The following is a 6000-nucleotide window of genomic DNA, read 5'->3' on the forward strand; positions in this document are numbered from 1 at the left end:
TGCAACTAGCGGGGGTGTAACTGGGCTTGGTTGGTGACCTGCTTGCCTGCCCAGAGATATCAGGAGCTGACCTGAGGAGGCGGTGGCAGTGGCATCGGGCCAGGGACAGTACATTAGGAGACCAATTACCTGGGGATCATGTGGTGAGGCTGCTCAGAACGAGCTGAGCCTCGATGCAAGGCCACTTTGGCATCTGGGAGCTCTTTTCTGCTTGGTCTGAAGAACTTCCCAGGAGAGGCTTAAGTGCAGCTGGATCTTAATATGATCAGCTTCACTTGAGCACAATTTTCCTTGGGGCCATGCTCCTCAAAGCCTCTGGGCCTCTCTGGTTAACTGCAACAGAGGTGCAGGCACCCAGGGCCACTGCGAAGGGAAGGTCAGGGTCACAGGGCCGCCCATCAGCCCCAGAGTTACCAGGCACCCAGCGTGAGGGTTGGGGCTGGGGTTGGGGTTAGCAGGGCTCATGAATATTCCACTTGAAAAAAGACATTACTGGGCACATTACTGTCAGGCAGACCATTCACCATCTTTGCCCTCCTAAGACCTCAGAGGTGGTTGCCTCTGGGTCCCTTTCATGGTGAGGAAACTGAGGCCTGGAGACTGACTGACTGACCAGTCTGAGGTGACTCAGCAGAAAGGGCCAAGTGGGATTCAGATCCAGTCTGCCTGACTCAAGTTGCAGTTCTGTCCACAAGGAGTGATTCTATGTGAGGCTGGGGGTGTGGGTGGGGGACCACGGCTGTGTCAGAACGCCTCCCTTTCAGGCAGTGACTAAAAGGGCCTTCCTTGCAAAGGTGACTCCAGGCCAGTCTAGTCTCAAGTTGATCAGCAAGAGGACACAGCCCCACATGCTGCAGGGATCCTTGTCACTTGTCAGCCACCAGCCCGAAGCACATCAACACCATTCCTTGGAGGGCCTCCCCGACAGGCACTGCGGCCTGTGGAGCTGGCTGTGCCCCAATGCCCGCTAGACCCCATGTTCTGCATTTAGCTGGGGCTCTCAGAGGAGGCCACGGAACCTGAGTGGTGGAAAGAACCATGGCCTTGCTAATGGGTTTCCTACCGGAGCTACCTCATCCTCTGGGGGCCTCGGAGGAGGACTACCTCCTCTTAGGCCTTAGTTTTCTCGTCTGTCTCATGAGGGGAGTAGCTCTTAACCCTTACAGGATCTTGGGAAGACAGGGCAACACAGGTGCAAGAGTTCACTGCCCTCTTCTCCAGCACCGGGGGGTGCTGGGAGGGAAGCATCACATTCAGACTCCTCCCTTGATTTTTACTTGTGGGCTCGCTGTCCTCTGTGCTCCTCCACACCGGGTGAACAGAGGCGAAGGGGCTGGTGGCAGAGTGAGTGGCGCAGGGAAGAAGCTGGCAGGTAATCCATGGATAACTTTTCAGAGGTTACAGTACAGGAATGTTTTCTCTGACCAACACAGGCATGAGGGAAGACACTTCTGTGGGGCTTGCCTGCTCTTGACTCTCCTGAGGCATGCCTGGCTGGTCCCAGCAGCCTGAATATACCTGAGCCAGACTTTGGCAAGCTCCCTAGGGTATTCTAGGGCATCTCTCAACCACCCACCCCTCCAGGAGGTGAGGAAGATACAGGCTCAAGCCAGAACTGGGCAGGGAGGGAGTAGGGGCAGAAGCTCAGAGGGCCCACCCACATAGGAGCCAGAGAGGGTCTTTTTGCTGCAGCCTCTCAGAAGGCCCAGGCAGCTGCGCCCACACCTAGGCTATGGGCTCGCTCCTGGCCTCCTTGGAAGCACGTGCATCATTGCAGGCCCTGCTCCGGCACTTGTCCCATTGTGCTCGCTCACATCCTCGCTACAGTGGGCGGCCCACTGCAACCTGACCACACAGGCCCATGCCTGGTCCAGCCTCTGGCTGCCTCCCGCCCCAGGGGGAGCTTTGCCCAGGCTCCCAGGATAGGTTGGTGTCTCTGCTGGCTGCTTCCCTGAGAAGGGGCCATGAAAGCAGCCCCCGTCTCCCATCCCTGGACACTGGTTGTAGCCTCCTCCAGGCCTGTGCAGGCTCAGAGATGGCCCTAAATGCCTGTCAAGCAGCCACGCAGGGTTCCCAGGCCCCAGAACACCACCTCTCAGGAGCTCATCAGCACTCTGGTACTTCAGTTACCTCAACGTGCTTTAAAAAAGTAAGCACCTCATAGGGTTGCTTTTAGGAACGAGTGGCTTTAGGAAAATGAAGAGGCACAACAGTGAGTGCTCTGGAAGCTCCCTCCTGAGTTTCGCCTTTCCTCCTTGCAGAAGCCTAGAATCTGAGCCCCCAGATCAATGCTAGCTGGTGAGAGGTTATGATCCTGCGTCTGCATGTCCCCACAGCTGGAGGTCACGGGAGAAGGGTTTGTCCCTGGGTCAGGAGCATGACGTCACCGTTATGAGCAGGGGAGGACAGCATGGAAATAGTCACAGCAGCATTAGCTCCATGCTGGCTCACTGGAGAAGACTATCATTTGGGAGAGGCTGGCTGTGAAGGTTCTGCCGAATTTATCCTGTTTCCCTACAGTGCTCTCTGACACTCCCCCTCACCCCCAGCTTTACCACTGAAAAATAGCCCAGCCCCATACGAGGCTCTGTTGTCGGCTGGGGAAGGCATTTATAATTCAGCACAGCAGCACTGAGCCAGCTGGAAAAGGCACCATTAGTCTATGTTCCACGCTAATAAATTAACATCAAAGTCATTCTTCTGGTGAGCCCGACGTTGGAATGATCATATCTGAGAACGATTCCAGCAACACAAACAGACAGGGGGTCTCATGGGGGCAGGGTCCCTCCAAGGAGAAAAGGGGGAGGGGGCCGGGACAGCTGCAGACTGGGTCCCTCTGAGGAGAGTGTGCGGGCGGAAGCATGTATACATAAAGATTTAAATAAACAGGATGCATCACTATGGAGACATTCAGCTTTTTCAAAGGCATCATTTAAGAAAAATAGTCATGACTTGGGATTCAACACTTCAAGTGTTTATGACCAGAAAAGGCAAAGTGGGTCTTAGATACTCGGCAGCCAAGTGAAAGCCGCCAGAAGAAGGATCCCCAGCAGGGCAGGGACCCATCTTCTGTCAGGGTTTTCTCTGAAACCTTCCAACTGGAGCCTTCTGCTCGGCACAGCACCCACGTAACTTGTCTGGGGTTGCAGCGACACAATCCAGGAGACTGTACCGCACACTGACCCAGCACGACAGACCTGTCCCACCCAGGGGAGGGCTCAGACAGGTCGTGAGCGGCAGAAGCAAGTGCCATGAGGAAAGGGCAGGCTGATGAGCTGTGATCTTGAGAGGTCTAATCAATCATGACAACAGGGGGCCCTGATATCGATGCTGGGGGTACAAATCTGATGTGAGGTGCCACCTGGCTCTGACCTGTGCTTGGAGACCAGCTGCCTATCCGGGCATTTTTAGTGTGCAGTCTGCCCTGTTGCTGTGGGCTGGCTGCTGACTGGAGCTGCGATGCTGGGTAGGGTCGCGAAGATGTCTGATGCTGAGTCTGGGTGTCATTCAGAGTCTGAAAGCCTGTTTGGACAGACAGGAAACACTGTTAATCACTTACCGGGAGGGTTGGGCCACAATTGGTGTCACTCACAGAAATTGGATGGTCTCCTCCAAACAAGCTTCCCCTGTTCAAGTCACTACTAGTCCAGTTGGCAGTAGGGTTTCTGACGAAGAAATGCTAGCGCTGGCTAAGGAGAGATGAGGTGCAGATGCCTGGCCTGAGGCTCAGAAGAGCCAGGACACAGCGCCGATCAGTGTGGACTTGGGGTGAGCTGGGTGGCCAGAGCTGCAGAAGGGGACCTGAGACTCAGGGCCCCAGGAGTTCCCTAGACTATTCCACCTCAATTCAGCAAGCAGAGGAGAGGAAGTACACAAGCTCAGGGATTAGCCTTTGAACTGCTGGTTTACCACTTTGAGTGCTTCTAAATTATTTACACCTCTAAGAGACTTGGCTACCCAGTCTCTAAAATGGGAACAGAATCATCTTTCTTGTAGACAAACGAAAAAAGAAAAAACAGTAGGGCAATGTAGGTACTAAATGCTAAAAAAAAGCAGGGGGGGGGGCAGCTAAGAAAAACCTCAATCCATTTTCCTTCATGCAATAGCCACTGTATTTGCTTCCTCTGCTTTACAACTAATTGGCAAAAAGAGCTTTGCCCCTAACTCCTAGTTAAACTCCAGCACCAGTAAAAAACAGGGGTAGGGGGTGCGGCCACTGAGCGTGGCCATCCTCTGCCCACATCGGGAATTCCTGGCCATTCCTAAACCCTGTAGTTTACTCCATGGCAAGGACCTGCTTGACGACTCAGAAGGTATATTATCTTTATGGTGGAAAAAATGGCAGCTCTGCCATTGGACAGCAGGAGACAAAACCTAAGATAGCCACTACAGACGAAGAGCCCAGGTGGTGGCCCGGGCTGTGCGCTGTGGAGTAGGAATGTTTCCCCACAGGCATGGCAGCGATGAGTGAAGAGATCCAATCTGCGGCTGACACAGGGGAAAGCGTGACCCCACATTAGGAGGGGTGCTGCCAGACTCGGAACCATCTGCCACTCCTTTCACTCATGGGAAGGGGAGAGGCATTTCCCAATGTCATGTACTGAACTCTAAAGCAAAGCTGGCTATACCACCCTGGCCAGGTTTTGTTTGTTTTAATAAGACAAAAGCTAGAAGTTAAACAGAGGTTTTCTTTTTATGGTGTTGTGTACCTTCCTCACAGAAAGGCTTGATATGATGTTCAGTTAGTGCTCGCAGAGAAACGCATCATGCACGCACAGCAGTGCTGGGGGCACACTCCAACGCAAGGGGCGGGGGCTGGTCAGCAACAGAACCTGGCTGGGAGGCTTCCATCCCAGTGCTGGGGAAGGGCCTGCCCGCCGTCGGGTTTCAGTGCCATCATGCGGGTCAACAGTCTACAGTGCCAAATGGAAACCAGGTCAAGAGCAAGTAGGCTCTGAAAATTTCCCCCATCAGCAACTAGGGCAACTAACTCTCTGCCCTATTTTCATCCACCGAAATCTACTTTCTTTCTCTCGGGTTTCCCATATCTCGGTTGGAGTTAAGTCAAGAGGTCAAGAAAGACACATGTTTTGATGATGCAATAAGAGGCATCCACTCTGTTCTGTTTTGGGAACCTTGGTGACATCATGGGCTGACCCTTGAATCTCAGGAAGAAAACACTGAGTCACAAGGAAGCCTTACTCATCGGGCCTCTGAAATCTGAAGTGAAGAGAACGATTAGGTAACTGATCTGCTCCCTGAAGGCCTGCTCCCTTCTATCTGCCGTGGGTTTAAATGACTCAAGTCATTCTCCAGGAGAAGCTAATCTATGTGGGACAGGTGTCACCAGCAGGGCATTTGTTGCTCTTCAGCCTAAGTGTCAGCCTCGTTCTCATGACATCACTGTCATTCATCCCTCTGAGGGAACAGTTTTCTTCGGTACTACAGTACTTCAGGTGACTTCTTGAAGATGGCTGCATTAGAAAACACTGCCGTCCCCCTGTATCCAGCGCCCGCAACCTGTTCGGTGTGTCCTGAGAAGACTGACAGGCCAGGAGACTCAGTTAAACAAAGTGCTCCAGGAATCCGCAGCTTTCCATTACAACAGCCCCGGCTGGGACATGGAGGAGTCCAGGCCAACTTAGCAAAGCTGTGAAACCACCTCTGTTTGGGTTTCAGCAGCTGTCTGCCTACAGAAGGCTCCAGAGCCACTGACACATATTTATATTTCCACTTCGCTAAAGTCACAAGGAACAAACACGTGCGGATTTACCCCAGAGGCAAAGTCCATTCATATTTCTTCCAATGAAGTGGAGGGGGGAGAAGGGGAAAAAAACTGCTTATGGACAAAATTATCTGCGAGTCCAGCCACAGGAGTTTTTAATTTGTCTCAAGAAAACATGTGATTTCAAGATGTGATTAGGGATTACCGTTCCCACAGCAAACACATCATGGACATGAACTGGGGGCTGTCATTTCACAGGACTCTGAGCTGGGAAG

This window comes from Talpa europaea (assembly GCF_964194135.1).
Source record: "Talpa europaea genome assembly, chromosome: 1".
NCBI classification, from domain to species: Eukaryota; Metazoa; Chordata; class Mammalia; order Eulipotyphla; family Talpidae; genus Talpa; species Talpa europaea.